The 27,885-nt window shown below is 41.6% G+C and overlaps 1 protein-coding gene across 1 annotated transcript in view; it reads right to left on the bottom strand.

Moving 5' to 3' along the window:
• LOC133543280 (voltage-dependent R-type calcium channel subunit alpha-1E) overlaps nucleotides 1-27,885 on the bottom strand; it is a 257,650-nt gene that overhangs the window by 217,392 nt on the left and 12,373 nt on the right. The window lies entirely within an intron of this gene.

The raw sequence follows: 27,885 nt of genomic DNA, 5'->3' as shown, positions 1-27,885 counted from the left end.
ATAAACCACAACGACATCCTCGGTAGGGCCCACATAAGGGGAAGGAAAAACTCACCCCAGTGGGACATGATGACTATGAGAAACCGTGGAGAGGACCACATATGTGGGCAACCCCTACCCCCAGGGGACCGAAAGCAATGGATTTCGAGCGGATCTAACATGATATTGTGAAAGTCCAATCCATAGTGGATCAAACGTAACCGTAAGAATCAAGTCCAATGTGGATCCAATATAGTAGCGAGAGTCCCATCCAAAGTGGAGCCAGCAGGAAACCATCTCAATCAGCCGCGCAGAGATGTCCTCAACCGATACATTGGCGAGCGGTTCATCTTGGGTCCCGACTCTGGACGAGCGGTCCATCCTGAGTCCCGATTTTGGACAGCCAGTACGTCATCCATGGCCACCGGACCGGACTCCCTCCACAAGGTAGGGGGGGACATAAAAGAAAAAGAAAAGAAACGGCAGATCAACTGGTCTAAAAAGGGGGTCTATTTAAAGGCTAAAGTACAGTATACAAATAAGTTTTGAGATGAGACTTATATGCTTCTACTGAGGTAGCATCTCGAACTGTTACTGGGAGGGCATTCCAGAGTACTGGAGCCCAAAAAAAACGCTCTATAACCCGCAGACTTTTTTTGGGCTCTGGGAATCACTAATAAGCCAGAGTCCTTTAAACGCAGATTTCTTGCCGGGACATATGGTACAATACAATCGGCAAGAAAGGCTGGAGCTAGACCGTGTAGTATTTTATATGTAAGTAGTAAAACCTTAAAGTCACATCTTAAGTGCACAGGAAGCCAGTGCAGGTGAGCCAGTACAGGCGTAATATGATCAAACTTTCTTGTTCTTATCAAAAGTCTAGCAGCCGCATTTTGTACTAACGGTAGTCTTTTAATGCTAGACATGGGGAGACCCGAAAATATTACGTTACCGTAATCGAGACGAGACGTAACAAACGCATGGATAATGATCTCAGCGTCGATAGTGGACAAAATGGAGCGAATTTTTGCGATATTACAGAGATGAAAGAAGGCCGTTTTAGTAACGCTTTTAATGTGTGACTCAAAGGAGAGAGTTAGGTCGAAGATAATACCCAGATTCTTTACCGAGTCGCCTTGTTTAATTGTTTGGTTGTCAAATGTTAAAGTTGTAATATTGTAAATAATGCGACGGATAAAGCTGTTTCACCCCAATCCTGTAGGTGGGAGTAATGAGCATTTCGATATTGTTGCCAACTGCCAAAAAAAATGTTTCTTGGTCCCAATGCAAGTGAATTGCAAAGGTGGAAAGTAGAGATGTCCGATAATGGCTTTTTTGCTGATATTCCGATATTGTCCAACTCTTAATTACCGATTCCGATATCAACCGATACCGATATATACAGTCGTGGAATTACCACATTATTATGCCTAATTTTTTTGTGATGCCCCGCTGGATGCATTAAACAATGTTACAGGTTTTCCCAAAAAAATCTACTCAAGTTATGGAAAAAAATGCCAACATGGCACTGCCATATTTATTATTGAAGTCACAAAGTGCATTATTTTTTTTAACATGCCTCAAAACAGCAGCTTGGAATTTGAGAGAGCATAAGGAGGTTGGGGGGGAAGTGGGGGGCTGTATTGTAGCGTCCCGGAATAGTTAGTGCTGCAAGGGGTTCTGGACATTTGTTCTGTTGTGTTTATGTTGTGTTATGTTGGGTCTACCTTACAGCAGTAGTTCTCAAATGGGGGTACACGTACCCCTGGGGGTACTTGAAGGTATGCCAAGGGGTACGTGAGATTATTTTTTAAATATTCTAAAAATAGCAACAATTCTAAAATCCTTTTAAAATATATTTATTGAATAATACGTCAACAAAATAAAAATGTATGTTAATAAACTGTGAAATTAAATGCAACAATGCGATATTCAGTGTTGACAGCTAGATTGTTTGTGGACATGTTCCATAAATATTGATGTTAATGATTTCTTTTTTTGTGAAGAAATGTTTAGAATTAAGTTCATGAATCCAGATGGATTTCTATTACAATCCCCAAAGAGGGCACTTTAAGTTGATGATTACTTATATTTGTAGAAATCTTTATTTATAATTGAATCACTTGTTTATTTATTTTTTAACAAGTTTTCACTTATTTTTATAACTTTTTTTCCAAATAATTCAAGAAAGACCACTACAAATGAACAATATTTTGCACTGTTATACAATTTAATAAATCATAAACTGATGACATAGTGCTGTATTTTACGTCTTTATCTCTTTTTTTCAACCAAAAATTATTTTCTCTGATTAGGGGGTACTTGAATTAAAAAAATGTTCACAGGGGGTACATCACTGAAAAAAGCTTGAGAACCACTGCCTTACAGTAAAAAAAAACTGTAAAATTGGTTTGTCATTACGATTTTAGAAGTCTATTGGACATTGTGACTTTTGATATTAGTGTTTCTGAAAAAAAGGGACTCGAACACACATAATGTAGACTAGATTTTTACAGCTAAATGTGTATATATCATTTATATACACATACACATTGGCCCTTGGGTCAACATATTTGCCCAGCTCTGGATTAAAAACTTAGTTTGTTAAAATGTATTTTAAAGTCAGGCTTTTATTTTGGCATATCCTGTTTTTCAGAAACTGTCTGGAACATCCTGTCAGTAACCTTTTTTTTTGAGAGAGAGAGAGAGAGAGAGAGATGATGTGTCATGTCGGCACAATCATTCACCATCTTTGTTCTGCTCCTTTCATGTAGCGGTGCCAGTAAGTACATTTAGTTTACTATGTTTAGAAAGAATTGTATATTGATTAATAATCGCAAAATGTGATGGATACATTTTGCTGTATATTAGTCGGTTGAGCTATGTCGTTCTTATATAACCAGTGTGTTTGTTTCATTGCAGTTTTACCTTTTCTTCAATAAATATTCCTGCCAAGGACAACACATCGCCTGTTCATTGGAGGAATTTTTGAGGAAACGAGTTTACATTAGCTGTTACATTTCGCATGGGCCTGGCCCTAACCAATCTGGCGCCCTAGGCAAGATTTTAGGTGGCGCCCCCCACATCGGCAATGAAGTGTATATACTCACAAGAAACCGAATAGCTTTGTCTTTGACCTTTTTTTTTTACTTAAAGAAAGCAAATTAACAATCAGAATAGTTAACAAGATACAAAAAAAAGAATAAATAAATGAATATAAAAAATGAATATATGGAATACAATATTTTTTACGGTAGATGGCCCAGGGGTGGGATTTGGAAACTTCAACAGTGCATCTGAAGAGAGGAGTATGAGAGACCATTAAGTATTACAGTCTAATAATAAAAACATATTCCAGGAATAAAATGAAATGATATAATATTGATGAAAAACCAAAGAGATATATTTATGTTAACTGATATGCAAGTTAGAGTAGATTCAATTTATTTTCATCATTAATCAATCAATCAATCAATGTTTATTTATATAGCCCTGAATCACAAATGTCTCAAAGGACTGCACAAACCACTACGACTACGACATCCTCGGAAGAACCCACATAAGGGCAAGGAAAACTCACACCCAGTGGGACGCCAGTGACAATGATGACTATGAGAAACCTTGGAGAGGACATCAAATGTGGGATGTCGAGCGGGTCTAACATGATACTGTGCAAGTTCAATCCATAGTGGCTCCAACACAGCCGCGAGAGTTCAATTTCAATTGCATTTCAGGGACGGTGTGGCGCAGTGGGAGAGTGGCCGTGCGCAACCCGAGGGTCACTGGTTCAAATCCCACCTAGAACCAACCTCGTCACGTCCGTTGTGTCCTGAGCAAGACACTTCACCCTTGCTCCTGATGGGTGCTGGTTGGCGCCTTGCATGGCAGCTCCCTCCATCAGTGTGTGAATGTGTGTGTGAATGGGTAAATGGGGAAGTAGTGTCAAGGCGCTTTGAGTACCTTGAAGGTAGAAAAGCGCTATACAAATACAACCCATTTATCATTTAATTACAGTAAAATGCTGAATAGCAGAATGCAAAGTAACAGTATAATATATTATATGAGAATGTTATGTTATGAGTATCTTTAACCGAATCACAGCAGTGCTCAAATTAAAAAACAGCATTCGATCTCATGTGATATTGCTTAATTAACATTAATGATGTGCCCTTTAACAACTAGGCTTACAACTATATATAAAGGGGTGGAAAAGTGACTATTACCTGCAGCGCAAACATTAGCTAACCAGAAGGCAATAAAAATGTAAACAAAATACACCTGCTTAAAAGATCTAATACAAATGTCCCTGAGGAATGTAAGGTGGGAGTACTTTAATTAGCTAACGTTACATTATTATTTTCCATAACAATTTAGCCAGCTCCACAATATTAACCCGACGTTAAAACAGAACTAGCTATTTATTGATTAGCAATTGCCGAATCATGTAACATTAGCTTAATGCTAAAAAGCCAGGTTACTATCACATTCTGTAACAGACAAATCATTTCATGTAGGCTATCGTTACCTACATTTGTCTTTTTCTCATTTCTCCTCCTCTTTTTTTTAATCTTTTTTCTTCCCTGGGCACCTGACAGTTTTGGCCGTTTTGACATCTTGTGTTGATGTTTTGATGTGGTGACGTCCAAAAAGAGTCATGATACAGGAAGGGAGGGGGCGCACCGTGCGGGGGGAGGGGGGCGTAATGTTGTAACAAATAATATTTCTATTAAATAGGCTTTACTTTGCATTTTAATTAACGTGGGATTATTTTTTGTATTTAGAAATAATAGTACCAACTTTATTTATTTATTTATTTATTTATTTTCTCCAACATTTGTGGCACTGGCGTGGCGCCCCCTGATGGACGGCGCCCTTAGCATTTGCCTACACGGCCTATGCCACGGGCAGGTCCTGAGAATACTCACCGAGGGTTGACGCTCCCCTTTCCTCTACCTTATCTCTCCTGCTTGTTTCTATGTTTTGTCTTGTCTTAACTTTCTTGTTGCCTCTTTTTGCGCTGCTCTCCCAATCTAAACATTGGAACTATTTAATTGGCCTCAACAAAATTGACAAGATCTTGGGTTTGGGGGAACCTGCTGTCGTGACGAAGCGGTTGTTGCTGGACACGCGACGTACTCTTGGGAGAAGAAGTAGGGCCGCATGTCTGGCGACCCTTTTCTGTCGACGACGTGAAGATATTCGCCTACTCGGAATTATGACACCTAGGAGCTATGTTGTCTGGGGGCTTCCCTGGTAGGGTCTCCCAAGGCAAACTGGTCCTAGGTGAGGGACCAGACAAAGAGCAGCTCGAAAACCTCTATGAAAAGTAAAAACAAAGGACCCAGATTTCCCTCGCCCGGACGCGGGTCACCGGGGTCCCCCTCTGGAGCCAGGCCCGGAGGTGGGGCACGATGGCGAGCGCCTGGTGGCCGGGCCTGTTCCCATGGGGCCCGGGCGGGCACAGCCCGAAGAGGCAACGTGGGTCCCCCCTCCAATGGGCTCACCACCCATAGCAGGGGCCATAGAGGTCGGGTGCAATGTGAGCTGGGCGGCAGCCGAAGGCAGGACACTTGGCGGTCCGATCCTCGGCTACACAAGCTCGCTCTTGGGACGTGGAACGTCACCTCACTGGGGGGAAAGGAGCCTGAGCTAGTGCGCGAAGTAGAGAAATTCCGGCTGGATGTAGTCGGACTCACTTCGACGCACAGCAAGGGCTCTGGAACCACTTGTCTTGAAAGGGGCTGGACTCTCTTTCACTCTGGCGTGGCCGGCAGTGAGAGGCGACGGGCTGGGGTGGCAATTCTGGTTTCCCCCCGGCTTAAAGCCTGGACGTTGGAGTTCAACCCAGTGGACGAAAGGGTAGCCTCCCTCCGCCTTCGGGTGGGGGGACGGGTCCTGACTGTTGTTTGCGCTTACGCACCAAACAACAGTTCAGAGTACCCACCCTTTTTGGGTACACTCGAGGGAGTACTGGAGAGTGCTTCCCCGGGTGATTCCCTTGTTCTGCTGGGGGACTTCAACGCTCATGTTGGTAACGACAGTGAAACCTGGAGAGGCGTGATTGGGAAGAATGGTCGCCCGGATCTGAACCCGAGTGGTGTTTTGTTATTGGACTTCTGTGCTCGTCACAGTTTGTCCATAACAAACACCATGTTCAAACATAAGGGTGTCCATATGTGCACTTGGCACCAGGACACCCTAGGCCGCAGTTCCATGATCGAGTTTGTAGTTGTGTCATCGGATTTGCGGCCTCATGTTTTGGACACTCGGGTAAAGAGAGGGGCGGAGCTTTCTACCGATCACCATCTGGTGGTGAGTTGGCTGCGATGGTGGGGGAGGATGCCGGACAGACCTGGCAGGCCCAAACGCATTGTGAGGGTTTGCTGGGAACGTCTGGCAGAGTCTCCTGTCAGAGAAAGTTTCAATTCCCACCTCCGGAGGAACTTTGAACATGTCACGAGGGAGGTGCTGGACATTGAGTCCGAGTGGACCATGTTCCGCACCTCTATTGTCGAGGCGGCTGATCGGAGCTGTGGCCGCAAGGTAGTTGGTGCTTGTCGTGGCGGTAATCCTAGAACCCGCTGGTGGACACCAGCGGTGAGGGATGCCATCAAGCTGAAGAAGGAGTCCTACCGGGTTCTTTTGGCTCATAGGACTCCAGAGGCAGTGGACAGGTACCGACATGCCAAGCGGTGTGCAGCTTCGGCGGTCACAGATGCAAAAACTCGGACATGGGAAGAGTTTGGGGAAGCCATGGAAAATGACTTCCGGATGGCATCGAAGCGATTCTGGACCACCATCCGCCGCCTCAGGAAGGGGAAGCAGTGCACTGTCAACACCGTGTATGGTGCGGATGGTGTTCTGCTGACCTCAACTGCGGATGTTGTGGATAGGTGGAAGGAATACTTTGAAGACCTCCTCAATCCCACCAACACGTCTTCCTATGAGGAAGCAGTGCCTGGGGAATCTGTGGTGGACTCTCCTATTTCTGGGGCTGAGGTTGCTGAGGTAGTTAAAAAGCTCCTCGGTGGCAAGGCCCCAGGGGTGGATGAGATCCGCCCGGAGTTCCTTAAGGCTCTGGATGCTGTGGGGCTGTCTTGGTTGGCAAGACTCTGCAGCATCGCGTGGACATCGGGGGCGGTACCTCTGGATTGGCAGACCGGGGTGGTGGTCCCTCTCTTTAAGAAGGGGGACCGGAGGGTGTGTTCCAACTATCGTGGGATCACACTCCTCAGCCTTCCCGGTAAGGTTTATTCAGGTGTACTGGAGAGGAGACTACGCCGGATAGTCGAACCTCGGATTCAGGAGGAACAGTGTGGTTTTCGTCCTGGTCGTGGAACTGTGGACCAGCTCTATACTCTCGGCAGGGTTCTTGAGGGTGCATGGGAGTTTGCCCAACCAGTCTACATGTGCTTTGTGGACTTGGAGAAGGCATTCGACCGTGTCCCTCGGGAAGTCCTGTGGGGAGTGCTCAGAGAGTATGGGGTATTGGACTGTCTTATTATGGCAGTCCGATCCCTGTACGATCAATGTCAGAGCTTGGTCCGCATTGCTGGCAGTAAGTCGGACACGTTTCCAGTGAGGGTTGGACTCCGCCAAGGTTGCCCTTTGTCACCGATTCTGTTCATAACTTTTATGGAAAGAATTTCTAGGCGCAGTCAAGGCATTGAGGGGTTCCGGTTTGGTGGCCGCGGGATTAGGTCTCTGCTTTTTGCAGACGATGTGGTCCTGTTGGCTTCATCTGGCCGGGATCTTCAGCTCTCACTGGATCGGTTCGCAACCGAGTGTGAAGCGGCCGGAATGAGAATCAGCACCTCCAAATCCGAGTCCATGGTTCTCTCCCGGAAAAGGCTGGAGTGCCATCTCCGGGTTGGGGAGGAGACCCTGCCCCAAGTGGAGGAGTTCAAGTACCTAGGAGTCTTGTTCCCGAGTGGGGGAAGAGTGGATCGTGAGATCGACAGGCGGATCGGTGCGGCGTCTTCAGTAATGCGGACGTTGTACCGATCTGTTGTGGTGAAGAAGGAGCTGAGCCGGAAGGCAAAGCTTTCAATTTACCGGTCGATCTACGTTCCCATCCTCACCTATGGTCATGAGCTTTGGGTCATGACCGAAAGGATAAGATCACGGGTACAAGCGGCCGAAATGAGTTTCCTCCGCCGTGTGGCGGGGCTCTCCCTTAGAGATAGGGTGAGAAGCTCTGTCATCCGGGAGGAACTCAAAGTAAAGCCGCTGCTCCTCCACATCGAGAGGAGCCAGATGAGGTGGTTCAGGCATCTGGTCAGGATGCCACCCGAACGCCTCCCGAGGGAGGTGTTTAGGGCACGTCCAACCGGTAGGAGACCACGGGGAAGACCCAGGACACGTTGGGAAGACTATGTCTCCCGGCTGGCCTGGGAACGCCTCGGGATCCCCCGGGAAGAGCCAGACGAAGGGGCTGGGGAGAGGGAAGTCTGGGCTTCCTTGCTAAGGCTGCTGCCCCCGCGACCCGACCTCGGATAAGCGGAAGAAGATGGATGGATGGATGGATGGATGGAATTATGACAACAGGACATCTGCTGATTGAAGTAAGCGTTGCTCTGGTTTATCGACAAATTGGAAGTTGCTGGCAGTCTTCAAAGTACCCCAAAGCTGCCACAAATGATTTGAGGATGCGGGAAGAACTGTGGATTACATCGGACTGTCTACCCCGCAGTTTTTGAGGACCAGTCATAGACAATTTAGAGTGAAAAGCAAGTTTTATTTTCACTCGCATGCAAATCATTCTAACTTGGATTGTTTCCCTGGCTTCGAGACTCTCCCGAAGGACGGTGTGGTGAAGACACAACAAACTCCCTTCTTGTCTCTCATGGACACACACCAGTTGTTGTTGACCTTGGACCAGCGACTGCATAATACATCAAGGCCGCGGAACAGAGACACACTGCGGGCTTACACACACACACACATCCACAAAAAAAATATACGCCACACGTACACCCCCCACCCCCAACCCAACGCCCTCGACGCAAATCCCATAGAGGTGATGAATGGATGGTAAGCGCCTGAGAGCTGCGGCCTACCACCATGACCTTGAACTACCTTCCCTCTGTTGCTAGATATCTCGAGATGTATGTTGTAATATGTATATGTGCTTTGATATGGAGGTTTTTTCGCACTCCAGACTAGGCCCCCTTTGGAGCCCAGTCTAGATTGTATTTTTTTACTCATCCTTCCCCAGCGTTTACCTTTTTCCCATCTTTTACGTGGCGCCTTAAGGAGACCCATCAGCGTTCTTGTTCTGTAACCCCGTACACTGTTTGTTTGTCTAATCTTGAACAGGTTTGTGCTGGAAACAAAGTTTCGTTGTATTTGTGCAATGACAATAAAGACCTATCTTATCCTATCCTATACTTGATATCGTTTGAATTTACACACGTGATAAAATATCTTCTAGCATGACGCAGTTTAATTCTACAGCAAAGTAAAACCACAACAAGAAACACTAATAATTACGGTAGTTATATAAGTTATTATAAAGACATCATTGTATTGCAGTTTGTTAATGTTAAATTCTCTCGCTGCTGCTCTATTCCCGTGTTTTACTGCGTGACTGATCGCCTTGAGTTTAAAGTCTGCGTCGCAAGCGTGTCTTTTTCTTAATTTAGTTTTATTTTCTTCTTTTTTTAATACATTTTTTACATTACACAATTTTACATATTTTACATTATATTTTACATTTGACATAACATACACTACAGGCTCGTCCCACTCCTTGTGTCTCCTTCTCACAGACAGCAAGCGTACCTTCTTATATATGTAACATACTGTCACGTCATACGTCACATACGGAACAGAGAGGTAGCAGACTGGGTGACGTTAACTGTGATGCTATTGAAGCCGTGCGAGTGGTAATACGAGAGAAAGAAGGTGCGACTCTGGTAACAAATGAAGAAAGAATTAATTCCCAAGAAAAACAGCAGGGGGTCCATCGTCTGGCAGTGGTTTGGCTTCAAGCGGGAATATGTCGAATAGACAACTTTAATTTGTCAAGTGTGGAGCACAAGCGTTGCTACCAAAAGTAGCATTACTGCTAATATGTAGCATCATTTGAAAAGTCACCCGCTAGAGAGTGAAGAGTGCGTACTACGCATGTTAACATCTCCATTCGGTGTCACACGCCCACAACATCAAAATACCGACGCAAACATTTCCAGATCAACATCGGATGAAAAAAAACAGCCAACAACAAAATGAAATATAGTCCGCAGTAAACCACCACATTGCAAAGGACATACACTATTTGACTTCCTATTATGCAGCTCATTTTTATTTGACAGTTATCTTGTGTGACATCATGCACAAAAGTGCACTTTATTTGTTTTAACCCTCTGATGCATAACATCGGTCAAATGTGACCCAACCAAGTTGTAATTAATCTGATTCTTTGCAATAATTGAATGTAATCTTTCAGTATTCCAGGTATTCCTCAATTAACTTGTTTTTGGTTATTAAACATTGTTATTTTATTCTTTCTCTTTTCACTTTTTTGAATAAAAAATATTTTTGTATTACTACCCTTCCAATGCACAACATGGGTCAAAAATGACCCACATCTATTTTCTATGTTATTTCATGTTAGCCTGAGCGTGGCTTTGCTATATATTTCAAAAAAGCCTCAGGAGGCTAAGATCCTTCAATGTCTGTACAAAGATGTTGAAGATGTTCTACGAGTCGGTGGTGGCGAGCGCTTTCTTGTATGCCGTGGCTTGCTGGGGCAGCGGGCTGAGAGTGAGGGACGCAAACAGACTGGACAAGTTGGTGGAGGAGGCCAGTAACGTGGTGGAAGTGGAGCTGGACTCTCTGGCGGTGGTGTCAGAGAGGAGAAGTCTTGCAAAACTCCTAGCCATTATGGACAACACCTCCCACCCACTACATTCGGACCTTGCGGAGAGAATGAGCACGTTCAGTGGAAGGCTCAGACTCCCAAAATGTAACATGGAACGACACAGGAGGTCCTTCATACTGACTGTCATCAGACTGTATAATGCGTTTGTTTCTTCTTGACTGCACTTAAATGTAGAATATATTTATATTATTCATATATATATATATACATATATATATGTCATATATTATTATTATTATTGTTTATTGTTAGCGAACTGTGGTGCTGAATTTCCCCCAGGGATCAATCTATTCTAAATAAATGTATTTTATCATTTATGATCACATATATTCAGTAAATATGTTTTTGTTCAGCTAAAATCATAATTTAGGGTTAGGGTTAGGTTTGAGTTGGGGTTAGGGTTAGGGTTAGGTCGCAACATCACAATGGAAAACTTCTTCACCAGTGTCCCTCTGGCTGAGAAGCTCCTCGAGAAGAACCTGACTATTGTTGGGACTCTTCGCCAGAACAAACCAGACATACCACCTATCATGAAGCCATGCAAATCACAGATGATTCATAGCTCAGAATTTGGATTCAATGGCAACATGACCAAAGTGAGCTATGTGCAGAAGAAAGGAAAGGCTGTTGTCCTTCTGAGCACAATGCATGATGACAAAGCAGTGGATGACAGTCAGAAGAAGAAACCAGAAGTAATACTGTACTACAACAGAACAAAAGGAGGAGTGGACACAACAGATCAGATGGTGTGCACCTAAACATGCAAGCGGAGAACACGGAAGTGGCCCATGGTGCTCTGGTACGATATGCTGGATATTGCCACCCTCAATGCTTACACCAACTTCACTGCAGAACAACCTGGTTACATGGGTGGTGTCACCAATGTACGCCGACTATTCATCAAGGAGCTGGGCAAACATATGCCACATATGAAGAGCCGCATGGAGGGCACACCCACACTCCAAAAGCATATCACAGAGGCAATGGGAAGATGCGGGACAGAAAAACAAACCATAGTCACCACCCAACCAGAAGAGGAAGAGGTGTGCAATCTGCCCATCTGCCAAAAACAGAAAAGTCAGCTGGTGTTCGCAGTGCAAGAAGCCTGTGTGCAAGGAGCACAAACACACAGTGGTAATGAATGCTGCATGTGAGGAATCTAATAACTAACTAATAAAGAATAAAAGAATCATAAGAACTGAATTGACAATTTTATTTTACGTTGGTGTAATTCACAAGTTTATTTTTGTTTCTGCCAAATGTTTGCCAAAATGACAAATAAACAGGTTTCAAATAATACATGTATAATTGTTTTGCCCGAATCACATCTAAGATAAGTATTTGAAGTCAAATATTATTGTAATATGCCTTCATCCATTTTTGACCCATGTGTGTAAACTTGATGTAGTATTACAAAAAATACTTTTGGTCATAAGGTATGGTAGGAAAAATGTCACGGTTATTTGGTGACGAACCCCAAGATGCAGAGAAGGAGGCAGGCCTTGGGTAAGTAAACATGATTTAATAAAGATACTGAGACAAAAACAAAACCAAAAGGGTACAAACAAAAAGCATGCACATGGGCGGATATAACAAACTAAGGGCTGTGAACAATCTAATCGGAAGCAGGGAACAAAAACCAGTAAGCTACAAAACATCTACCAAATACAGTTTACCGCTACGCTGCAATCACACGACCAGTAGGAATGACAAGTAGAAAATGACATTGACACGACAATAATCCAGCCCTGACTGGAGGAGAAAACAGGTCTTAAATAGTAGCTGGCTGATTGATCCCAGGTGTGGCCAGGTGCCAATCAGCCACAGCTGAGGGTTACACAGCACTCAGGGAGACAAACAGGAAACATAACCAAAATAAGAGTGCTGACATGAACTAAAGACAAATGCAGAGGAAAAACTAAGACATAAACCAAAACTGTCAGGGACAAGCCAGACAAAAAATATAAATAATGATTTGTGGTAATCAAGAACAAGATTTTTAAACAATACTTCAGTTATTAAATTATGAAATACATTGATTTCAAAAGATACCGCAAAGTAACACTCAGGCAGCATGAAATAACATGAGAAATTGATGCGGGTCATTTTTGACCCATGTTGTGCATTAAAAGGGGTGTGCACATGTTATGCAGCAGAGGGTTAAACTATTGTAGTGGTGTTCTGTACAAAAAGTGCACTTTAATTTAATGTTGTTTTATGCCATCTTAGTCACATCATGCACAAAAGTGCACTAATAGCTTGTTTTAAAATGTCTCTGACAATCTTGCACTTTGTTTTGAAATGACATGAATGTTTGTGCCACTGCTTAATAACTGTTTAATAAATACACTTTTGCTAAATTGACTTAGTTGGGATTTCCATCTCTGCATGAAAGTTTATAATGAGCATATATTAATGCAGTATGAAGAAGAATGTTTTAATGTAGACACATAGAATCGTCAAACTGGTGTGATTATATGTAGCAAGTGTTTATTCCAGGCCAAGGCAAAATATCAAAATATTTATTGTGTATCGCAATATGGTCTAAAAATTATTTTATTTAAAAAAAAAAGGAGCCATTTTGGGGTCTTTGCATAAACACACATGAAAATGAAACGGCACGCCTCGCGCAGTCATATATCCCAGCATGCACCGCGCGCTTCTTCCTCTACGGGGGAAAATGAAGTCGGCAGCTCCTTACTGTAGTTGCGAGACCTGTTGTGGCTCAACATTGGTCCATATATAAGGCGCACCGGATTATAAGGCGCACTATCAGCTTTTGAGAAAATTGGAGATTTTAAGGTCCGCCTTATAGTAAGGAAAATATGGTACTTCATACAGCAACTGACGTTTAATAGTCAATGAAGCTGGCGCTGCTATTACAAACTCTGTTTCAATATGAGTTGGGAAATTGTGTTAGATGTAAATATAAATGGAATACAATGATTTGCAAATCCTTTTCAACCCACATTAGCTCGAATATGCTACATAGAAAACATATTTGATGTTCAAACTGATAAACATTTTTTTTTTTTTAACAAATAATCATTAACTCTAGAATTTGATGCCAGCCACACGTGACAAAGAAGTTGGGAAAGGTGGCAATAAATACTGATAAAGTTGAGGAATGCTCATCAAACACATATTTGGAACATCCCACAGGTGTGCAGGCTAATTGGGAACAGGTGGGTGCCATGATTGGGTATAAAAACAGCTTCCCAAAAAATGCTCAGTCTTTCAATAGAAAGGATGGGGCAAGGTACACCCCTTTGTCCACAATTGTGTGAGCAAATAGTCAAACAGTTTAAAAACAATGTTTCTCAAAGTGCAATTGCAAAAAATTGAGGGATTTCAACATCTATGGTCCATAATATCATCAAAAGGTTCAGAGAATCTGGAGAAATAACTCCATGTAAGCGGCATGGCCGGAAAGCAACATTGAACGACCGTGACTTTCAATCCCTCAGACGGCACTGTCCCACAAACCGACATCAATCTCTAAAGGATATCACCACATGGGCTCAGGAACACTTCAGAAAAGCACTGTCATTAAATACAGTTGGTCACTACATCTGTAAGTGCAAGTTAAAGCTCTACTATGCAAAGCAAAAGCCATTTATCAACAACATCCAGAATGCCGCCGCCGGCTTCTCTGGGCCTCAGATCATCTGAGATGGACTGATGCAAAGTGGAAAAGTGTTCTGTGGTCTGACGAGTCCACATTTCAAATTGTTTTTGGAAATATTCGACATAGTGTCATTTGGACCGAAGGGGAAGCGAACCATCCAGACTGTTATTGACGCAAAGTTCAAAAGCCAGCATCTGTGATGGTATAGGGGTGCATTAGTGCCCCAGGCATGGGTAACTTACACATCTGTGAAGGCACCATTAATGCTGAAAAGTACATACAGGTTTTGGAACAACTGATGCTGCCATCTAAGCGCTGTTTCTTTCATGGACGCCCCTGCTTATTTCAGCAAGACAATCACAAGCCACATTCAGCATGTGTTACAACAGCGTGGCTGCGTAAAAAAAGAGTGAGGCTACTTTCCTGGCCCGCCTGCAGTCCAGACCTGTCTCCCATCGAAAATGTGTGGCGCATTATAAAGCGTAAAATACGACAGTGGAGACCCCGGACTGTTGAACGACTGAAGCTCTACATAAAACAAGAATGGGAAAGAATTCCACTTCCAAAGCTTCAACAATTCATTCCCGCAGTACCCAAACGTTTATCGAGTGTTGTTAAAAGAATAGGTGATGTTACACAGTGGTGAACATGCCCTTTCCCAACTACTTTGGCATGTATTGCAGCCATGAAATTCTAAATATCTTGTCTCTGTAGTGCATTCAATTGAATATGGTTTGAAAATGATTTGCAAATCATTGTATTCCGTTTATATTTACATCTAACACAATTTCCCAACTCATATGGAAACGGGGTTTGTATAATAATCAATGAAGCTGGTGCTGCTATTGCAACGCCATCAATGTAAACTGGAGATTACCGTCCCTCATACTGCAAAGTGAGTGTCAGTTCAACTCCATGCAATTGCATCCAATCCATCAAAGCCGATGAGGCATGGGGAGGGACCTAATAGATAGGCGCTGCCAGATAGATAATAGGGAAGGAAGCCACGAGGAGAAAGTGATTGGGAAGGACGAGAGAGTGTGATGCTTTACAAGTGAGGAGGAGGACAAGGAGAAGGAGGCAATGAGACTAAATTAGACCGACAGCGGACAGATCGATATTGCGCGGCTGGCGATACCCAGCAAGGTTACTTGGGGGCATGTGTGTTATGAGAAGCTGAATATAAAGAGCAAACACTCATGTTAACACGCACCAGCTCTCACTTGAACCAGGGCTGCAATGTATTCTAACTCAGGCGGGAGATCACACTTGTGAGACAACAAATTGCCTTAATGACACACTGGAATGGCTGCATCAGCATGAGGCGCCGTTTCTACTCATTATTGTGTGTTTTACAAAATTCTGCCTCACTCTGAAAAGAAAAAACACTACCTTCAAAACCCTCAGACAGCATCTGGAGAAAGGAGGGAAGGGAGAGAAAGAGGTATCCACGGCAACAGGTTCCACTTCCAGCCAAAAGTCAATGCTGTGAGGCGGTTACTGGGGCAGCGGAGCGCTTTTGTGCAATTGCATGTACACATGTGCACAGTTTTAACCACAAAATGCAGGCAAAGGCGTCACCACTGACAACAAATCTACAATTTAATGTTCTTTGGAAATAATTGAGAAAAAAAACCAAAACATTTTTGCTTGTCTTTCCTCACAGACACAAATAACAATCAGCCACAAGCCACCCCAGTGAGTCACAATGACACTTCCATTTAAAAATAGAAAAAAATCTGCATGAATTCACCAATATGTTCACCAAAATGGTGTCTAGTCAATGCAACTGTGGAGGTAAGAATGACAACATTAAACTTTTCTTCACAAAACTAACAAAGTGGCTTAAGGCAGTGGTTCTCAAATGGGGGTACGCGTCCTCCTGGGGGTACTTGAAAGTATGCCAAGGGGTACATGAGATTAAAAAAAATATATTCTAAAATAGCAACAATTCAAAAATCCTTTATAAATATTTTTATTGAATAATACTTCAACAAAATATGAATGTAAGTTCATAAACTGTGAAAAAAATACAACAATGCAATATTCAGTGTTGACAGCTAGATTTTTTTGTGGACATGTTCCATAAATATTGATGTTAAAGATTTACTTTTTGTGAAGAAAAGTTTAGAATTAAGTGCATGAATCCAGATGGATCTCTATTACAATCCCCAAAGAGGGCACTTTAAGTTGATGATTACTTCTATGTGTAGAAATCTTTATTTATAATTGAATCACTTGTTTATTTTTCAACAAGTTTTTTGTTATTTTTATATCTTTTTTTCCAAATAGTTCAAGAAAGACCACTACAAATGAGCAATATTTTGCACTGTTATACAATTTAATGAATCAGAAACTGATGACATAGTGCTGAATTTTACTTCTTTATCTCTTTTTTTTTTAACCAAAAATGCTTTGGTCTGATTAGGGGGTATTTGAATAAAAAAAATGTTCACAGGGGGTACATCACTGAAAAAAGGTTGAGAACCACTGACTTAAGGAAAATCAGAAGTGTGAGCACTACAACTGGGTGTCGTATGGACAAATGGGGCCAATTATTTTTTTTATGTATTTTTATTTTGTACTTGTCTTTATATTTTTGTATGTGTTTTTCACATTTCTCAACTTTTCTTTAAAAGGCTAACCAGGGACAAGGGTTGCAAATTAGCCTGTGGCTAGAGGTCTTCTGGTTACTTGTGGGTAGCAATGTACTGTCAGTTCTCTCACTGTCCCTGTCAAATTTATAAAGAAAAAAAAACCTATCTAATGAGTATCTGGAATCCACACTGAAACTGTACACACACTGATTAATTATTTAGGGGAGTTTTAGAGATATTTAAAGGCCTACTGAAATTAGATTTTCTTTTTCAAACGGGGATAGCAGGTCCATTCTATGTGTCATAATTGATAATTTCGGTATATTGCCATATTTTTGCTGAAAGGATTTATTAGAGAACATCGACGATAAAGTTCTCAACTTTTGGTCGCTAATAAAAAAGCCTTGCCTGTACCGGAAGTTGCAGACGATGTGCGCGTGACGTCACGGGTTGAGGCGCTCCTCACATCCTCACATTGTTTACAATCATTGCCACCTGCAGCGAGAGCGATTCGGACCGAGAAAGCGACGATTTCCCCATTAATTTGAGCGAGGATGAAAGATTCGTGGATGAGGATAGTGAGATTGAAGGACTAAAAAAAAAAAAAAAAAAAGGCGAGGGCAGTGGGAGGGATTAGGATGTTATTAGACACATTTACTAGGATAATTCCGGAAAATCCCCTGTCTGCTTATTGTGTTACTAGTATTTTAGTGAGATTATATGATACCTGAAAGTCGGAGGGGGGTGGCCACGGGTGTGGTGGCCACCAGTGTCTCCGGTGGGAGGAGGTAATAGTCCGCAGCTGCAGGAGGACGCAAACTCCGCTCATGTCTACGGTAAGAGCCGACTTACTAGCACAATTTTCTCACCGAAACCTGCCGGTTGACATGTGGTCAGGAACCATGTTCGCTTGACCACTCCGTTCCAAAGTAAAGCTTCACCTTCGGGAATGTAAACAAGGAAACACCGCTTAAATGCTTAATAATGGAAGCGTTTAACTTCTCCATTATTAATTGAACAAATTGCTAAAGATTCAGCCACACAGATGTCCAGAATACTGTGTAATTATGCAATTAAAGCAGACTACTTATAGCTTGGATCGGGCTGGAAGAACATGTCCGCTACAACCGGTGATGTCACGCGCACGCATCATCATACGCGTCATCTTTCCGCGACATTTTCAACAGGATACTTAGCGGGAAATATAAAATTGCAATTTAGTATTGGCATGTGTTGCAATGTTAAGGTTTCATCATTGATATATAAACTATCAGACTGCGTGGTCGGTAATAGTGGGTTCAGTAGGCCTTTAAAAAAGCTTTGTGTGTGGAGTTAAAAACTCAGAAGTGTCAGTAATTCATGCCCTTCATGGTCAACATCATTTAAAACTACAATTCCCAGAATGCCAAGGCAAAATGGCCAACAAATTACTGATTGAAGGCACCTGGAAAGGAAGCAGATTCAGTCACTCATTCACCAAACAACCTCCATGGAAGAAAGAACAGCAAGCAGCCACAACCGCAAGATCCACTCAACAAGTTTCTCCAAACAGTGCTTTGTTTAATATGCTTAACTTGTACCTGCAAGCTTGTTAATTTGCTTTCTGAACTCTCTTCATTTGTTTGTTTGAACTGCTGGGTTCAAATTGAACCACTGATTACACTTTGAGCTTTGATTGCATACCATGTTTAACCAGTTAAAAAGCAAGTTGTTTAAAGCACATGTAAAAGTTTAAAGCTTAAGCTAAAATGGCAAATGTTTAAAGCTAAAAGTGCAAAAGTTTAATGCAAAGTTTAAAAGATAGTCATGTTTTGCTAAAAGTTAAAACGTTATGTAGAAAGTTTAAAACATTCAGAGGTTTAACAGCATTTGTAAAAAGTTGTTTGAAAATACCTGTGTAAGCACATTGTTAACATCTTTGTTTATGAGGTTTAAAGGTTTAGAACCTACCATATTTTTTGGATTATAAGTTGCCCCGGAGTATACGTCGCACTGGCCGAAAATGCATAGTCAAGAAGGAAAAAAACAATAATACGTCGCACTGGAGTACAAGTTGCATATTGGGGAGAAATTTATTTTATAAAATCCAACACCAAGAATAGACATTGGAAAGGCAATTTAAAATAAATAAAGAATTTTGAGCAGGCTGAATAAGTGTACGTTATATGATGCATAAATTACCAACGGAGAACGTGCCTGGTATGTTAACGTAACATATTATGGTAAGAGTCATTCAAACGTTTTACCACATTTACCATACAATCTGTCACTCCTAATCGATAAATCCGATTAAATCTTCTTCCAAACAACTCTGCCAACTCCAAAGGTATGCGTCGCTTCCTCTTGTCGTTTTCTGCCGCATATTTCACTACGTCCATCTTGTAATCTGCAGTACATGATTTCCTTTTCAGTGCCAATTTTGTTCAGCCTTTCTCAGTTTTTATAAGTTACCTCCAACGATGAAATGATGCATTTCAATAGCTACGGCAGTAGCATATAACAGTTAGAATTCCATTACCCACAATGCACTTCTGCCATGACTCTCCCCCGCCGAATTCTTATTGGTTGACGTGTATGTGATGATTGCTGACGTGTGTGACGATTGCTAACATTTTCTTTGTCTCTTCCGCGAATGAGATAAATGATATTATTTGATATTTTACGGTAATGTGTTAATTTCACACACAAGTCGTTCCGAAGTATATGTCGCACCCCCGGCCAAACTATAAAAAAACTCTGATTTATAATCCGAAAAATACGGTACTGATGATTTTGAAATATCAACTGAAAAGAAACCAACAATTGTTCAAGTTGGAAAAAATAAAAGTTGATCAATTGGAAATTGTGACTTGTCCGTGGTTCTTTTTTAGAGTAGAAGAGTGGAACTTAACAGTGTGTGAGATTAAAGCTTTGTCTACACTAAGCCCCAAATAATTATTTAACCTAAGCCCCGTTTCGGCCACACTAAACTATCGTGTAAGGGTCCCCTCCTCGGACAATTTTTTACACGGGTAAGCGCGCCGTCTATTTCTTGAATCTACGGCTCTTAGCTTTGTATAGACTCATTGATCGTTTACAAACTGAGTTTGGAAAAGAAGTGACGCCAGAAAGACCGCGCCCCACACAGGAAGTGACGTCAGAAAGAACGTGCCACAGCCAGCTTCATAATAAAGCGGTTTCGTGACTCAAAGCTAACCACTGGAAAATGGAGGCGAGTCTAGGTCCAGGGTATATAAAGTCACCCAAAACGAATAGACAATGAAGTTAAAGGCAAAAGAGGAGTGTCCTGACCAGATATTTAGATCCCGAGATTGATTGTTGTAAAGTTCTTTTGTCACATACATTCACGTGTCCAATAAAGATTTGATTAATGGCTCAGGTGTGATTCACTAACGTAGGGCCCACAACACGCTGGATTCCAGTTAATTGAAATACCACAACAATGGATATTGTTCAGATAAATTACATTTAAGAACTTGCACACAAAGCAACACTGGAGGTGACTATGACGTGCGCATGTTCCCCACATGCGTTGCGCCGGCTGACTGAGGGGGCGAGGGTCTTTAATGACCATGGTGTGTGTGTGTGGTCAAGGATAAGAGTAGGTGGGATTTTCTTTGGATAACCTTAGTGTAGAAAGGGCCTAAGAAAGCTGCAAATCATGATTTTGCACAAACTAATTTTGACAGTCGTCCCATCTACTATTAGGAATCAACCTCACACATCAGCAGCCTCTTTCTGAGACTCAAGAAGCAAACCATTGGAAGATAAATGCATCAGTAAACAATGGAGTCGTTGTTGTTTAGATTATTGTAAGAGAAAGGTTGGCTCCTATCAATAATTAGGTAATAACTGGGATAGTAGGATTTACTTCCCCATTACCTAATTGAGGTCAAATAATATAAATAATCGCTGGATGAATAGATGGATTTTAATATTCAAAACTTTAATACAACGATGTAAAACTCATGTTCAGTGAGGGCCACATGGCAGTTATGGCTGCAATCAGAGGGTCGCTTGTAACAGCGAATAATGTATGAATGTGCCTCTATTTAATTATTAATTATAAAAAAAAATGTAAGTAGACTTATATAATTTTACAGTATAATATTGTATTTTATTTTTTACAACATTTTAGCTGGCAGCTTAGTTGCTAGAATGTTACTTTTGAATTAACATCGGTTTTTACAACACTATATTGTTAATGGAAAAACAGTACAAGTACCTTTTTTATTTGTCACAGCACGGACTCGAACCTGTTTTTCCTCTACTGGCAGCATGCTCGCCCACGCAGCGACAAGCCTACAGACTATAAGCAATCTGCACACCTGGGACTGATGAGGGCGAGCGGTATAAGGGACAGTGGACCCTAGGATCCTGGCGGTAACTTAGTTCTCAATGGTAGACCTGCCCTCCGGAGTTTTGCCCTTGGTGATTCTTTTGTTGTTTTCCCCTGTGGACTTTGGACTGCCTTCCTCGATCCTTGACCCTCGCCCGGGCTCGGACCTTGTCACTCCTCTCCTGCCCTGGATCACCTGCCTGCCCCACGGACTGCCTCATTTCTTTGCCCTCAACACTTGGTAACACACACTTCAGCTAACTACACACACAGCCTCACACACACACTCTTGGGTTTTGACACTCTCCGTTTCCTTAGTTTATTTTATTTTATTAGTTAGTATTGTTCATTATTTTATATATATATATATATATATATATATATATATATATATATATATATATATATATATATAATTCCAAGCTGCTGTTTTGAGGCATGTTAAAAAAAAAAAGTAATGCACTTTGTGACTTCAATTATAAATGGCAGTGCCATTTTGGCATTTTTTTCCATAACTTGAGTTGATTTATTTTGGAAAACCTTGTTAAATTGTTTAATGCATCCAGCGGGGCATCGCAACAAAATTAGGCAAAATAATGTTTTAATTCCACGACTGTATTTATCGGTATCTGTTGATATCAGAATCTGTAATTAAGAGTTGGACATTATCGGAATATCGGATATCAGCAAAAAAGCCCTTTTTGGACATTTCTAACAACAATTGTGTTTTAGGTAGCGGTTATTACCCTGCCCTCAAACTCCTTCGAAAATGATCCCCAAAAAGATTGTGTATTTTATGTCCACCACGTTTGTGCTTTATGTGGTGGAAGTACGGTTCTAAGTCCAGAGGTTTCTCTTCATTCATTGCTGATATAACCTCTTAAAAATTTAGGATTAAATGTACTGATACTTAAACTTGTAATCAAATGTGAAATCCATCCATTTTCTACTCCTTGTCCCTTTCGGGGTCGCTGGAGCCTATCTCAGCTGCATTCGGGCGGAAGGCAGAGTACACCCTCGACAAGTCGCCATCTTATCGCGGGGCCAAATGTGAAATCATGGTGAGCAATAAGTAGTAACATTTTGAAATGGATCATTTTTTGCTCCTTTCCCTGTGCAATAATGAACTTATTTTTCCTACTATCAATTATTTAAAAGGCGTAGCCTCTCAATGGGACACTTACCACAGCGGGGAGGCCCAGTGGAGATCAAAAAGGAGGAGCAGCTGTCAGTCTTTCCTCTGCCTTCTGAGCTAAACTCATGCCACATGTGCTCTGTTTGCTCAACAGAACTTCCGCTCACACGGATTAGCTGACACCTCAGAGACGGCACACATAACAGAGGTAAGTGGTGCTCCTAACACGGGGTTGACCTTTAGGAGGCTCAGTGCAGGCATTGTAACTCCATTTTTGTGAGGACAAATTTGGAGCTTTATTACACACAACATATTAAAGCAGCAGTGCAGACAACAAACACCCATGATGTTATATACCGTATTTTTCAGACCATAGGGCACACCGGACTATAAGGCGCACTGCTGAAAAGCGAGTCTATTCAGGTCTATTTTCATACAAAAGGCACATTAAAAAGGTCATATTATAAATTTTTTCTAAATAGGAAACACTTCCTTGTGGTCTACATAACATGTGATGGTAAGTCTTTGGTCAAAATGTTGCATAGATTATGTTTTACAGACCATCATCAAGTCTTCTTCTGACTGCTTCAAGTCGTCTCTATTTACGGTATATACCCTTTGTGCGTCCCTGTCCGGCCAGCGTGAGGCCATTCATAAATTACAAAATATATTTTAAAAAGTGTCTATGTCAAGTGTGCAATATACCGGTGCTGCTTTTGTTTTGAAATGCGTTATTTGTATTACTTACGTGTGGACGTATGCTCGTGCAAGATTGTGAGTGAATGTGAACAGCGGCAATTACAAAATAAAAAAAGCATCTATGTCGTGGGTGCAATACAACTGTGCTGCTTTTATTTTGAAAAGTGTTATTTATGGACGTATGTCTGTGGGTAACCTGTGAGTGAAGGTGCACAGCGACAAGTGATGTCAGCTCACGCTAAAAAAAAAAAAGTTGATGACGAATTCCGTGTTTTCGACAAGACATGGACTGCCAAGTATTTCTTTACTGAAATGAAAGCTAAAGCCGTGTGCTTGATTTTTGGTACACAGGTTGTTGTTTAAAGAATATAATTTTAATCGTCACTACACGACGAAGCACGAAGAAAAATAGCGGAATCTGTCTGAAGCGCGCGCAAGGGAGACTGATGCATTGATGGTAAAACTGCAAACCCAACAATAACTTTCTGCCAAATTTCACAGCCCCAGATATGCAGCCCTCAGGACAAGTTTCGTCATTCCACACAAAATTGCCAGAAAAAGTAAGGCGTTTTCTGACGGAGAGTTTATTAAGGAGTGCTTATTGGACTCTGCCCGGAGAAGAGGGCCGCATTTGAAAACGTGTCACTCTCCCGACGCACTGTAACGAGGCGGGTTGAGACTATCGCTGAGAACTTGGCGCTTCAGCTAAAGAACAGAATGGCCGACTATGAATGTTTTTCGCTGGCTTTGGATGAGAGCCGCGATGTACGTGACACCGCCCAACTGCTCATCTTACGTGGGATAACAGCAGACTTTCAAATCACAGAGGAGCTGACAACCACAGGTAATGACTTGTTCACAGAGGACTTTTAAAGAGGATGCAGGATAAAGTGACAGAAACTGACATTTTTACATCGTATTATACATCAGGAAGTGTTTGTTGTGTAAGACGGTTATAAAAATAAAACCATCAAAAGCAATCTGCTTTAGTATAAAGCTAAGTTAGGTTAAATGAAATGATTATTATTGTTATTATTATTATTATTATTTATCTTACGGTATATCAAACATAATTTACGGCCCCTTGTAAAAATTAATTAAATTGACATTGCTGGATTTACGAGCAGAGGAGCATGTTCAGCAGCGCACAATCATGGAGTACTTGCAAGCAGACACAGTGTGTAGACAGAAAACGGAGAACGGACGCTTTTTGGCTTAAAAACTGACGATAAAGTTAAAGCTATAACACTGAAGAGGTGCTTTAAGATATGGCTAGCTAGGTAGCGGCTAAAGTCAATCAGCAGTCTGCAGTGTTTTAGCTACTTCTAAATCACTAATCCTCGCCTCCATGGCGACAAATAAAGCGAGTTTCTTACAAGTATCATCCCTGCAGGCATACTTGCCAACCTTGAGACCTCCGATTTCAGGAGTGGGGGGCGTGGTCGAGGGTGGGGTGTGATTGGGGCCGTGGTTAAGAGGGGAGGAGTATATTTACAGCAAGATTCACCAAGTCAAGTATTTCATATATATAAAAGAAATACTTGAATTTCAGTGTTCAATTATTTACACATTTACACACACATAACACTCATCTACTCATTGATGAGTTAAGGGTTGAATTGTCCATCCTTGTATTTGTAACCATATGCATGTACAGTAGATGGCAGTATTGTCCTGTTTAAAGAATTGAATCCATGTTATCCTTTAAAAAAGGCAAATGGATGGCACAAAAAGCCAAAAGGCTTGTTTCCATATCCACCGTGTGTGTGTGTGTGTGTGTGTGTGTGTGAGTGAGAGAGTGAGAGTAAAAAGTATTTGATCCCTTGCTGATTTTGTTGGTTTGCCCACTAATAAATACATGATCATTCTATATTTTTAATGGTAGATGTATTTAAACATGGTGAGATAGAATATCAAAAAGAAAATCCAGAAAATAACTTTAAGGAATATATTTTAATTGATTTGTATTTCATTGATGGAAAAAAGTATTTTATCCCCTAGTGTGCATTAGGATTTCTGGCTTTCACAGAGCAGTTAGACACTCCCAATCAACTTGGGAATTGAAGACTGAATTGAAGACACCTGTTCTAACTAATCACCTGTATAAAAGACACCTGATCAGAGACTCAGACAGATTCCAAGCTCTCTAACATGGGTAAGGCAAAATAAATCTCTTAGGACCTCAGAGACAGGATTGTTGACCTGCACAAATCTGGAATGGGCTACAAAAACATTAGCAAGATGCTGGGAATCAAAGTAACAACAATTGGTGCAACTGTTAGAAAATTTAAAAAGTATAACATGACCATCAACAGACCTCGATCTGGTGCTCCACAGAAGATTTCACCTCGTGGAGTTGCAATGATCATGAGAACTGTGAGAAATCGTCCTGCAACCACTCAGCAGGAGTTAGTGAATGACCTCAAGGCAGCTGGGACCACAGTCACCAGGAAAACAGTTGGCAACACTTTGCGACGGAATGGGTTAAAATCCTGCAGTGCCCGAAAGGTACCCCTGCTTAAGAAGGCACATGTGGAGGCCCGCCTAAAGTATGCCAATGATCACCTCAAAGATGCACAAAGTGATTTGGAGAAGGTTCTATGGTCAGACGAGACCAAAATTGAACTATTTGGCCTAAACTCTACACATCGTGTGTGGAGAAAGAAAAATGCTGCCTATGACCCAAAGAATTATGTTTTGGGGGTGTTTCTCTGCCAAGGGCACAGGGCTACTACACCGCATCAGTGGGAAGATGGATGGAGCCATGTCCCGTGCAGTCTTGAGGGACAACCTCCTCCCCTCTGCCAGGAAGCTGAAAATGGGCCGTGGTTGGGTCTTCCAACATGACAACAATCCAAAGCATACAGCAAAGGCAACAAAGGAGTGGCTCAAGAAGAACCATATTAAGGTCATGGATTGGCCCAGCCAGTCTCCGGACCTCAATCCTATTGAAAATCTATGGAGGGAGCTGAAAGTCCGAATTGCCGAGCGACAGCCCACCAAGCTGAATGATCTTGAGAGGATCTGCAAAGAAGAGTGGGCCAAAATTCCCTCTATGTGTGCTAACCTTGTGGTTAACTACCACAAACGTCTGACCGCTGTGCTTGCAAACAAAGGCTTTGCCACCAAGTATTAACTGCTTTTGTTTAGAGGGATCAAATACTTATTTCCCTCAATGAAAAACAAATTAATTAAAATATATTCTTGAAAGTTTTTTTTCTGGACTTTTGTTTTGATATTGTCTCTCCATGTTAGAATACATCTACCATTAAAAGTATAGAATGATCATGTCTTTATTAGTGGGCAAACCAACAAAATCAGCAAGGGATCAAATACTTTTTACTCTCACTTGTATGTATGTGTGTGTGTATGTGTGTATGTATGTGTGTGTGTATACATGCATGTATGTATGTGTGTGTGTATGTATGTATGTGTGTGTGTATACACGTATGTGTGTGTGTATATGTGTGTGTGTGTGTGTGTGTGTGTGTGTGTGTGTGTATACATGTGTGTTTATGTGTGTGTATACGTGTATGTGTGTGTGTATACGTGTATGTATATATGTGTGTATACGTATATATATATATATATATATATATATATATATATACATATATGTGTATATATATAAACGTATACGTGAATATATATATATGTATATATATGTGTGTGTATATATATATATATATATATATATATATATATATATATATATAAACCCATATGGAAATATAGTGTCACTATTATATTCTTCTATTATTCATTTCTAATCTATGGTGTGCCAAAGTCATTTTGGTCACTTAAAATGTTAAAACTAATGATGTGTCAGTCATGTGTTCCCTACAGAGTTAAACTGATGATACATGCACGCAGCACGTTATTCACACATTGGCCAGTAGAGGTCGCATGCGCCTTTGTTATTCTAGTCACTCCTTCACAGAACTCAGAGTGAAGGCACGAGTCATATCGTTGTGTTCCAAAGACAAGGTTTATAAGTTAAAAAACGTGTTACTTCTCAAACCGAGTGTTGGAAAAGCAGCATAAGATAGCCGGGTGCCAGTGGGAGCTGGGTTAATGTGCTATGTGCTGCTGAGAACTCCAGTAAGTGTTAATTTGTGAGTGAGGCCTACAGTACATTGCTGTAAGCCTAGCCACCCTGTTAAAGGCCTACTGAAACCCATTACTACCGACGACGCAGTCTGATAGTTTATATATCAATGATGAAATATTAACATTGCAACACATGCCAATACGGCCGGTTTAGTTTACTAAATTACAATTTAAAAATTTCCCGCTGAGTTTCTTGTTGAAAACGTTGCGGAATGATGACGCATGCTGGTGACGTTATTGGTTGGAGGGGACATGTTAGCCCAGCACCACTTACGGCTAAAAGTCGTCTTTTTTCATCGCATAGTTACACAGTAATTTGGACATCTGTGTTGCTGAATCTTTTGCAATTTGTTCAATTAATAATGGAGACAATAAAGAACAATGCTGTAGGTGGAAAGCAGTGGATTGCAGCTGCCTTTAGCACCGAGACACAGCCGGTGTTTCTTTGTTTTTGTTGTGAAGCTTTAACACAGAGCGGTCAAGCGAACATGTTTCTCTACGTCAACCAGCATA

This window comes from Nerophis ophidion, linkage group LG26 (genome assembly GCF_033978795.1).
Source record: "Nerophis ophidion isolate RoL-2023_Sa linkage group LG26, RoL_Noph_v1.0, whole genome shotgun sequence".
Lineage (NCBI taxonomy): Eukaryota > Metazoa > Chordata > Actinopteri > Syngnathiformes > Syngnathidae > Nerophis > Nerophis ophidion.
The sequence above is the reverse complement of the archived record's forward strand: the minus strand, read 5'-3'. Positions and strand labels throughout refer to the sequence as shown.